The following is a 12,011-nucleotide window of genomic DNA, read 5'->3' as shown; positions in this document are numbered from 1 at the left end:
TGAGATACTAGACATTGGTATATTGGATACTGCCTAATAACAACTGTCTATTGAGATATTGGATATTATCTATTGTCTATTGTCCTTTGTGACTTATTACCTAATCAATATATAATTGTTGAAAAAATGAATTTTTCTATCAAGTGCTAAAATAGAAAACACCCTTTTCACTATCATGCTACCAAATATATGTTAAATAAAATTAAAATTATTTTGCCAAATGAAGTTTATATTTTCAGTTAAAGAAATTTTGGTAAATTGCTTTTTGGGTTAATAAATTTAAAATATAATCTTGATTAAGATAGACAAGGATATAACTTTAATAAGTACTTCATGTCAATCATATAAAGTAATCATTTTGCATATTTGAGGACATGAAAAGATTTTCAATTTTGTATGAAATGAAATGCAATAGGTATGAGGATAATTATAGATGAGAAGTTATTATCACCTATGACTATCTATTGATATATTGGACATTAATATATTTGATATGGCCTATTGACAAGTGTCTATTGAGATATTGGATATTATCTATTGTCTATTGTCCTTTGCTGGTTTAAATTATATGATACTTTTCTTAGAAACACTTTTGGACAATATCCAATATATTAATAGACAATTGTCAATAGACAATATCCAACATATCCAATATTGTCTATTATGTATTGAATAAGTGTCCCTATTGATAATTGTCTATTGATATGTTGGGCATTGATATATTGGATATTGTCTAATGACAATTGTCTATTGATATACTGGTTGATATATTGGATTTGTACAAATATATGTCAATGAGCCCAGGAGAGAAACACTGTGATTCTGGGGTTGCATAAAATACCTAACATCCTAGAAAATTAAATGTTAGATGTTTTCCAAATTATTTTTAAGTGAAGCTAGTCCATTTTGGGTGTGAACTCCCAATTCAATATTAATTTTAAAGGTACCGTTCATGGTATGTGCTCTCTGGAATAAGAGTATTTTTATTTTTATATTTTTATATTCTTATTTATGTAAAATAAATGAGTATATTTATTTTATTTTATTTTACAACATCAAATCTTGTCTAGATTTGAGTAGAGAGAAAGAGAGGAAAGTTCAGAAAAGAAAAACTTTATCATTCTAATTTGTATGTACTCTAAGTTCTGCTGGAAAAGTTAAGATACATGAAAAAGTTCATAGAAAAACAATCTGAATTACCATCCTTGTGAAAGCACCATCCTTCAGTAGTTATGTTCTAGATGCTTGGGTAAAATACATACACATATATCCTGCACACACATGTGTGCATACACTTATGCACAAACACACATCTACACATTCATTTGTAACAACTACCACCCTGTAAAGCTGCCATAGCTAACAATTTTTTTTCCATTGCATATCATATTTATCTTTAAACCTAAGAAAGCAATCAAAGGAAATTTTAAATTGTCTCTTGTTCCCATATATATGAAACAACTACATTTCTATTCCTCAGCACTTTATATTTATCTCCTTTGACCTCCTTGACCAAAAACGTGTGTTCACTTGTGCCTTCATGAGGATTTCTTAGCTCTTTGAGCTTCTTTGCTCTACTCCCTTTTCTATCCATAGTCAGTGTCCCTAGGACATCTTTCTATACTGATTCCCTACTTACTCCACTCTACCTTGGCAAGTGTGTCCACACTTACAGTTTCAAATACTATATCTGGCATTTTTCCCAGCTTTTCCTTTACTCACATCAATCTTTTCTTCTATCACCATTATTTTTCGGGATTATCTCAGTTTACGACCAGAATGTGTCAATATCTGAATACTGACAAAAACAAAATTAAAATAAGATAAACTTTTTAAGATTGACACAATGCATATTCCAATATCAGTTTTATATGAATGATAATTAAAATTTTTGTTCCAGTCTCTATATCATTTAGCTTATGGTTTGAACTTTTACTTTAAGATTTTCTCCAAAAATACCATTTTGGATGTTCTTTTGTTATAACAAAATGATTTATGTTATTTCAATATATCTTCAGTAATTCCTAGATTAAATAATCTTGGCATGCACATTTTATTTTAAAAATTATTGCAAATTCCATTTGTCTTATAAAATCACCAATGTAAAATATAAAATTAATTCTAAGGTGGAAATTTAATGATTGGAGAATCCAAAGCTTCAGCTTCACACATGATATCAGGATGATTAACTCTTGCACATAATTTTGTATATACAATTTTTTAATAATCTATGTTACACTGAAAGATATAATGCATGTTTCCTGATAGAGAATGCTCTTTTTTAAATCAAGATTGTCTATAAGTATTTTTTATCTAAAATGTCTAAGTTTACTTAAATCTAGTTGTGTGCTAAAATCCAAACCAAAAGGAAGGATTCGCTGTTTTGTCACTAAAATTATTATTGCTACCACTGATTCAAAAGTTGGACACATTATAACGTATAGTAAGTTTCAATAAAAAAACTTTTAAGTTAGGTGTTACTCAATATTGGGGATGTGGCCAAAAAATATCCAAAGTCTTCTGGAAATACGTGCCTTTAAAAAAAAACACTATTATTAAGATACATAAACAAGGCAAAGAGCAATAATAATGGAAGTAAATCATTATTTTATAGCTAAAGTATTTTAAAATATGAGTTACATTTTTTATTTAGCCTTGTATCTGATAGTCAAAATAAGCAAGAAGTAACAGAAATAACAGTACTGAAAACCATTTACTTATAAACAGTAATAACGTGCCTGTAGACCCTGTAGAGAATAAAAGTTACTCTAACGCTGCCTTGTAATCATACGTTGTAGCTATTGTTTTACGGAGATCTACTTCAATAATTGTCCTCCTTTCTTGATTGTTGTATTGAGAAACCTAAATGAACGGGCTCTTTGCTAGACTGTTGACATTTAGTTCATTCCTTGTAGAGAAGGTGTAGGAATGTTTCCGTCAAATATTAGACTGCAGAGATTTTGTTTGCAGAGCCCCTATCTTTTTAATCTATTTATGTATCTAATCTATCTATTATCTGTCTATGTATCCACCCACCTACCTACCTGTATCTTGAGCTATGGAGGTATCTATGCCATATTTTTATAAATAGAGGAAATATTCTTTAGGTTGGAATTGGCTATTTTGAAAGTTTTACTGGATGTTTTAAATTTTATTCGGTGAAACACACCTATTCTTTCAACCTATTACACCCTTTTCAAAGTATTTGAATGATGTACAGTGTGGTTTCAAAACTTGTTAACTGGATATAATTCAAATCAGACTTGTCAGTAGCCATGCCAGTATCTACTTTACCATTTCATACTTAACAACCTTTAGAAATCCAGGATGAGGTCCCGTCAGGATGAAGAAAATGGCTAAGACCTGCAGTGGGATCAGCAGTAGGACCTATGCAAGACTTCTGGGAAGCTGAGGAAGGCATGCAGAAGACAAGATCAGAAATTAAGAATTATTTAGACATTGAAGAGGAGCTATAGTAAGTCAGGTAAATAAAAGTATTTTCCTAAATACAGAAGGATCAGTGTACTCAGTCATTTAATCCTGTTAGAACATTTGACTCAAGCCAACCTATCCCCACTTTGTTTTCCTGTAATCTTAACAATTTTCAGATAATTGTTTCCTGCACTAGTATGCCAGAGTCTAAAGATAGACTCCCAGCCTTAGAATTAAAACAAAGCATCTGTTGCAAAGAATAAAGCTGTTTTTTCCTCCTCAAATAGCTAAGATCTGTAGTAAACAAAGAAAAAAACTGTAAAGTTTTGTTTCTCAAATTAGGAGTGCCAATAATATTACTGCCCTATTTGAATGGAATGTACATGATCTATCAATAATTGTAATTTAGCTTACTGTTTCTTTGTAAATTAAACCAATCCAGGCATTTTCAAAATGATTTCAATATTACTTACTTTGGATAAATCAGTCACAGTAGAAATTATACACTCTCAGCTCTTTTAGATACATCATGTAAGTGGATTCATGCAATATTTGTTCTCCTGTGACTAGTTTGTTTCACTTAGCATAATGTCCTTCAGGTTTATGCATGTTGTAACAAATGGTAGGTATTTCAGTTAGTTCTGCCTACTATAATAAGATATCATAAATTGTATGGCTTAAACAACAGCATTTATTTCTCAGAGTTCTAATGGCTATGAGGTTCAAGATCAAGGTAATGGCTGGTATTGTTTCTAGGGAGGGTCCTCTTTCTAGTCTACCATCTTGATATATCTCTACATGGCAGAGAGGTAAAGAAAGCAAGCTCTCTCCTATCTCTTAGAAGGGAACCGTTTTCATCTAATCACATTCCAAAGACTCTGTCTTCAAATACCATCACACCGACGATTAGGGTTTAAGCATATACATTTTGGATGACACAAACATTCAGTCTATAGCAAGAAGATTTCCTTTTTCAAGGCCAAAAAATAGTCCACTGTATGTATATACAGCATTTTCTGTATCCATTCAGCAGTTGGTTGACATTTAAATTGTTTCCACATCTTGATTTGTGTGAATAATGACTGAAATGAACATGTTAGTGCAGACATCTCTTTGAGATGCTGTGAGTAGAGAGACATGGAGAATTGTTAAAAGTATCACTGACATAGAATCATTAAGTGCTGGAGATTACTGTACAATAGTATACTTACAGTTATCAGCACCGAATCATATTTTTTATAATTTATTGAGGGAAGATATCATGTTATTTTTGTTGTTTTCTTACACACACACACACACACACACACACATACACACCCCTCTCTTAGTTTTCCCTTAAACTTCTCCAGGTCCCGTTTTAAACCACTAATGCACACAATCCTTGTGTATCAGTACACAAGACAGGGGTCAGTATGCAATTAAATTATAACTACATATTACTCATGAGAGAAGGGGAGACCACAAGTGAATCCTGCTGGTTCCTGATGTTGACATACAACTCCAGTCCTTTCTTGTGTGTGTGTGTTTTTTGTGGGATTCGTGTTACTTTTAATTTCTTATTTTACTAATGTCTTACAGTAAGTGTGAGGAGTAAAGACAGGGATGGAGTAAAGGTAAGGAAGAATAGAAAAGTATCTTTGAAGTTCCTTGAACTATTGAAGCATGTGCTAGGAAAAGAAAATTTAGTAAAAGCATCATGTCCTTTCACCAGAGCTCTTAAAGGAGATGTGGAACAGAGACAGAGCAACTCTTCAGCTGTGGCAGAAGTGACCGCTGGATAGAGAACAAATCCTGCATCACCCTTGGCACACGTGAAAGACTGGGCAATGCAGATGCTACACATTTGGGCAGATGAAGAGCTGACTGGCCAGAATCTACTTCTAACAAGCAAGTAGGTACATGCACACCCCTTCTCTGGTCTGAATGTCTCTTCCTCTCCAGCAGGGCCCCATCAACTGTGCAGCCATGGGGTAAATGTTGGGGAATTCCTTTAGAAAAGAGAAAGATTACTTTTTTTAATATTTGCTTGTGGTTGATTGACCAGAAGTGGTTTCTTTTACTTTTGGACAGTAGCATTGTATTCTGCCTAACACAAAAAATATCCAACACTTAGCACTGATAAAAGGCATAGGAGGGTGAAAGCAAGGACTCATTAGCACTTAGACTAGTGGGAAGGGGAATACATGAATTCTAAGGAGTAAGGGCAGGAGAAAGCTAATTCTATGTCACCACAAATGAACTGACACATAAAAGACACCTTGGCTTTTTCCACTCATAGAAACACTGACTTCTCCTAGCTTACACTAGTAAATCACTTGTAGCCTATACTACTAAATCTAAGGTTAGCATAATCACAGTTTGGGATAACTATTTGCTGTGCTTCTAAAGTAAAGGTGAAAAGCTAAATCCTTAACAGTTTTTTCCCCTAATTAAATAGATTTGTGCAAGCAAAAAGCCTAAAGTCTAGGGATATTTTTCATTATTTTGTTTGGGAAAACCCTTAAAATTCAGCACTGCCATTTTATTAACCTACAGAATTGAAATAATATGAAATAGGCAGGGATGAGTCATTACATGAGTCACAGATATGGTCAACACGCATCTAATTTTACCCACTGAGCAAAGAGAGCTAACAGGGGTAAATTCTTTTGAGAAAAACCAAAATGTGTTTAAAAGGGAAGACTACTACACTAGAGAATTTTTTCCTGCATGGAAAAAAAGGATATATGGCCGAGGCAAGTGGATCACAAGGTCAAGAGATCGAGAGCATCCTGGTCAACATGTTGAAACCCCGTCTCTACTAAAAATACAAAAAATTAGCTGGGCACGGTGGCGTGTGCCTGTAATCCCAGCTCCTCAGGAGGCTGAAGCAGGAGAATTGCCTGAACCCATGAGGCGGAGGTTGCGGTGAGCTGAGATCGCGCCATTGCACTCCAGCCTGGGTAACGAGTGAAACTCCGTCTCAAAAAAAAAAAAAAAAAAAAAAGGATATATGGAATTGAGGGAGGTAGAAGGTGTACATTAAACAAACACATTATTAGTGAAATAGTTCTATCAGAGTGGAATTATAGAACTATTTCACTAATAATATGTGGAATTGGGTGTGGACCATTAGTTTATCTTTGGCAGTGATCTTATGTTTTAGATATCTAGAGTAAGATTATTTAGCCGGGTAATGACTGAGTAACATGAACAGTTTTAATGTCAGTTCACAGCAAATGACGATGATCACAGATGTAGTATCTTAGTTTGTGTACTTCCTCTGCACCTGAATCATCAATCACTGTGAAGCTTGAGCTGAAAGTCAGAAAGCTGTATTCTTAGATAACTCATCTGTGATTGCTCCAGGACTGCAGTTTACTTTAATCTAAGGGGTGGTTTTCTTATTAGAGAATGCAAATATTAAATACTAAATATGAGACTGAAGCCTTAAAGACATTTTATAGTGGTGGCAGGTGTTATGGTTTAGGAATAGGCTATTTCACAAGTCAAATGAATATCATTTCCTTTTAAGCATTAACTTTCAAAGCAGTGGCACTATATTTTTTTGGGTTGAAATGGTGGTTTCTTCTGTTTAATTTCTCCGTTTTCTTAGATGCTACCTTAGATGCCTCCTCCTCCTGTTTCTTAAGTGATAGCCCAGAGGATGAGACTCTGGAGGTTGTAGAACTCAAGATTCTAGGTGGGAGCAGAAAACTCGGATTGGGAAGTGGATTCAGCCCCAAAATGCTTAACCCACTGGTGCTAAAACGTGTCTCTTCACCTTCCAGCAGTTTCCTGTAAGCTGCTACCTCAATGTCAAGAGTCATTGTGACATCGGAAATGTCCTGGTATTCCCGAAGGTGGCATGCCATCTCACTCTTGGTGTTCCTCAGATCATTCTCCAGCTGCCCCGTGCTATCCTGGTAGCCAGCCACTTGGGCACTGAGCCGCTCCTCCAGCTCCAGGATGTCCCTCTCCAAGGACCCCTTGGCCCTACACAGGCCCCCAATCTCGATGCTGCACGCCTGCAGCTGGCACCGGTACTCGTGGATCTCCTCGCAGCTGGCCTGGACGGCCTTGGTGCTGCGCGCCACCTGTTTCTTCAGGTTGGCAAACTTGAACTTGTAACTTTACTCCAAGGACTTCAGGTTCTTAGTGGCCAGGGACTCATACTGGGCGCGAATGTCCCTCAGCACCAAGCTCAGGTCTGGTTTAGCCACAGCCACGTCCACCTCGGCCGCGGCCTGTGATGACGCCTGAAGCATAGCCAGCAGCTTGGCTACCTCCTCGTGGTACACCAGGCGCACGAAGGCCAGCTTGTCTAGCAGCGACTCCACCTTCTACTCCAGGTTCAGGCGAGCCAGCGTGCCGCCGTCCACGTGGCGTCGCCCACGTCGCGCTGTTTGCGCCTTCAAGGCGCGCTCCACGCCTTCGCGTCCACAGCTCTTCTCGCAATGCATTCGCCGCAGCTGCACCTCCTGGCCAGCCAGTAGCGCTCCAGCAGGGCCTGCGCATGCGCCAAGCTCGCCTCCTGCAGTTGCGCGCGCAAAGCGGAAGAGCTCGCTGATACGCGACGGCTCGGCGTGCTGGGCCCCGCTTGGTCTCCTGCGCGTGGTTCTGCGTCTCCAGCTGATGCACCTTCGATGAACCCCGTGAAGCGGTCGTTGAGGGCCTGCAGCTGCTCCTCGTTGGTGTGGCTAATCTTGTACTCGTTGGTGAGCGCTGCCGCCTGGCTTAGGTGCAGCCGGTCAGACGCCGGTAGCCGGCGATGGGCCAGGCCGAGGCAGAGGCCGAGCGACGTGGCCGAGGAGCAGTTGATCGAGGAGGCCACGATGAGGCGGACACCGACTGCAAGCGGAAGCTGCCAGCGCCGCTGACCCGGAGAGGCACGGACAGGCGAGAGCCATCCCCAAGACTTTGAGGTAGGAGGAAGAGGAGCGCAGGTAGTGCTCCCAGCCAAAGCTCATGGTGCTGGGATGGGGCCGGGCCTGCGGCTTCGGGGGGAGCCGCGGAAGAAAGGAAAGGTGTGGCCGGCAGGGCTCCCAGTCCTTTCCTCATGGGCGATACATGAAACGAGGAAGGGGTGAAACTCCGCCTTTGCAGAATTACTAACTTCCGGCTGATTTAGAAAGTGCTGCTGTTCATCTGAGAGTTAACCGTATATAAAATCTTCATCAATCTCTGCCACTTTTAAGAACCTTTCTATTGACGCCACAGTCTTTTCTCAAAGGTATAGCTGCTTGATATTTAGCAGAACATTGATCTTTGCCTTCAATTTGAAAGGCATAGATATCTGCACGTATCTGCTAAATTTATGAATTCATAAAATATTCATAGAGTGAATATTTTATATTAGATATCACTTGAAAACTGGGCATGACTCATGAACCACATAGTGAGGGTATTGCTCTTGTTAAGGATTCAGTTAAGAGAGTTGGTGTTACATTGAACAATAAAGTGAAACAGTATTGTACACACAAGGCATATACTTACATTGGGTTGCAAGAGGATTCTTTTCTTTTTTTTTTAATTGTACTTTAAGTTCTGGGATACATGTGCAGAACATGTAGGTTTGTTATATAGGTGTACATGTGCCATGGTGGTTTGCTGCACGCATCAACCTGTCATCTGCATTACGTATTTATCCTAATGCTATTCCTCCCCTGGGCCCCCACCTCTCAACAGGCTCCAGTGTGTGATGTTCCCCTCCCTGTGTGTCCATGTGTTCTCGTTGTTCAACTCCCACTTATGAGTAAGAACATGCAGTGTTTGGTTTTCTTTTCCTGTGTTAGTTTGCTGAGAATGATGGTTTCCAGCTTCATCCATGTCCTTGCAAAGGACATGAACTCATCCTTTTTTCTGACTGCCTAGTATTCCATGGTGTTTATGTGCCACATTTTCTTTATCCACCCTGTCATTGATGGGCATTTGAGTTGGTTTCAAATCTTTGCTATTGTGAGTGAACAGTGCTTCAGTAAACATACCTATGCATGCGTCTTTATAGTAGAATGATTTCTAGTCCTGTGGGTATATACCCAGTAATGGGATTGCTGGGTCAAATGGAATTTCTGGTTCTAGATCCTTGACGAATTGCCACACTGTCTTCCACAATAGTAGAACAAATGTACACTCCCACCAACAGTCCTCTCCAGCATCTGTTGTTTCCTTACTTTGTAATGATCACCATTCTAACTGGCATGAGATGGTATCTCATTGTGGTTTCAATGTGCATTTTTCTAATGATCAGTGATGAAGAGGTTTTTTTTCGTATGTTTCTTGGCCACACAAATGTCTTCTTTTGAGAAGTGTCTGTTCATTTTTTTTTTGCCCACTTTTTGATGGGGTTGTTTTATTTCTTATGAATTTAAGTTCTTTGTAGAAACTGGATATTAGCCCTTTGTCAGATGGATAGTTTCCAAAAATTTTCTCCCATTCTGTGGGTTTGCTGTTCACTCTGATGATGGTGTCTTTTGCTGCAGAAGCTCTTTAGTTTAATTAGATCCCCTTTGTGAAGGACCACTTCAAGGAGAACTACAAACCACTGCTCAAATAAGGGAGGACACAAACAAATGGAAAAACATTCCATGCTCATGGATAGGAAAAATCAATGTCATGGAAATGACCATGCTGCAAAAAGTAATTTATAGATTCAGTGCTATCCCCATCAAGCTACCATTTACTTGCTTCACAGAATTAGTAAAAAACTACTTTAAATTTTATAGGTAATTAAAAAAGAGCCCATATAGCCAGCATAATCCTAAGCAAAAAGAACAAAGCTGGAGTCATTACACTACCTGACTTCAAGCTATATTACAAGGCTACAATAATCAAAACAGCATGGTATGGGTACCAAAATGGATATATAGGCCAATGGAACAGAACACAAAGGCCTCTGAAATAATATCATACATTTACGACCATTTGATCTTTGACAAATGTGACAAAAACAAGCAATGGGGAAAGGATTCCCTATTTAATGAGTGATGTTGGGAAAACTGGCTAGCTATATGCAGAAAACTGAAACTGGATCCCTTCCTTACACTTTATACAAAAAATACCTGAAGATGGATTAAAGACTTAAACATAAGACATAAAACCATAAAAACCCTAGAAGAAAACCTAGGCAGTACAAAACATAGGCATGGGCAAAGACTTCATGACTAAAACACCAAAAGCAATGGAGACAAAAGTCATTTTTTTTTTAAATGGAGTAACTCTGTCACCCAGGCTGGAATGCAGTGGTGTGATCTTGGCTCACTGACATCTCTACCTCCCAAGTTCAAGCAATTCTCCTGCCTCAGCCTCCCAAGAAGCTGGGATTACAGGTACTCACCACAAAGCATGGCTGATTCTTGTATCTTTAGTAGAGATGGGATTTCACCAATTTGGCCAGGCCATACTTGAACTCCTGACCTCAAGTCACCCACCTTCCTTGGCATCCCAAAGTTCTGGGATTGCAGGCATTAGCCACCATGCCCAGCCAAGAGGATACTTTCTTAAGCTGAAACTGAGTACTAATAAATATCTATTCATCTAAAATGCAGGAGAAGCATTTGAACACAAGGAACAGCCATCGCAAAGACCAAAACTGGAAGTAGCATGGTATCATTATGGAAACTAGAGATGCCCAGGATGGCTGAAACATAATAAGCATATGAAACCCCTCTATGCCTTTGTCTCCTTTGTCCTTATGGGCCACTTTTAATACCCTTATTGGTGTGGGAACCAGCTTTTCACAGGTGAAACATGTCTTAGCTCTTTGCGTTATTATGCCATTAACTTGAGCTTTCTTCTCCAATTGTATAGGGATGAGTTGGCATTAGGCCCCTGAGAGAAATCTTGACCCTCATCCATGTGGCAGCAGAGGGTTGGGACCCAGTGAATGGGAACCAAACACTGTATTTATTTCCTCTGTTTTCTTAAAACAACAAACAAACAAAAAGAACCTCATTACCTCTATCTACTTATTGTCAGCAAGCTTCATCTCATTCCAGCTATGGGGAATAAAAACGCGTTTTGTGCTGTCAAACTATGTTTCAGCCAGTTTACTTTTACACTTAATGCTGTGTCCTCCAAATAATTGATTTAGGATCTGATAAGATTTTCCCAGCTTTCATGTTTGGAGTATTGTACAGAAGAAAAAAGCAACCCACCTTTAATATTTCAAGTTATCTGCCTGCTTCCGGTGAATAATCTACATATCTTTCTGTCAGAATAAGGAAGAGGTATTCTTTCTGTTTCTGTTGTCATCAGGCACTAGCATTCCAGCACAGCAGGTACTTGAGGAACAGGTGCTGGTGTAGAGGATGTCAGGAAGAGTAGAGCTATGAAAGCAACTAGACAATTGGAAGATCCTGTGTGATGATTAGTGGGAACATTTGGTGTATAGTCTTTTGAGAATTTAGGAGGTTTCTTGTTCTTTCCTTTTCTCTGAGAAACTCAGAATTCTTGGGATTCAATGCTGGTTTTGAATAATAGATTTCAACCACTGTGTTAAACAGCCTATATGCATGCTTATATATGTGTATATACACACACACACGTGTGTGTATGTGTAGGATATGTAGGATGCATATATTATATATAATTATATATAC

At 38.4% G+C, this 12,011-nt stretch overlaps 2 pseudogenes across 1 annotated transcript in view; one reads left to right on the top strand and one right to left on the bottom strand.

Moving 5' to 3' along the window:
• Positions 1-1,150: 1,150 nt before the first annotated feature.
• LOC100395011 (alpha-internexin pseudogene) lies at positions 1,151-8,381 on the bottom strand (annotated as a pseudogene).
• The window catches only part of LOC118152095 (glucose-6-phosphate 1-dehydrogenase pseudogene), a 152,599-nt pseudogene continuing 148,557 nt past the window's right edge, over positions 7,970-12,011 (top strand). The window contains exon 1 of the transcript XR_013525455.1: positions 7,970-8,336. The product of XR_013525455.1 is annotated as a glucose-6-phosphate 1-dehydrogenase pseudogene (transcript). The remainder of the gene's footprint in view (positions 8,337-12,011) is intronic.

This window comes from Callithrix jacchus, chromosome 1 (assembly GCF_049354715.1).
Source record: "Callithrix jacchus isolate 240 chromosome 1, calJac240_pri, whole genome shotgun sequence".
Lineage (NCBI taxonomy): Eukaryota > Metazoa > Chordata > Mammalia > Primates > Cebidae > Callithrix > Callithrix jacchus.
This window is presented reverse-complemented; position numbering and strand designations above follow the sequence as displayed.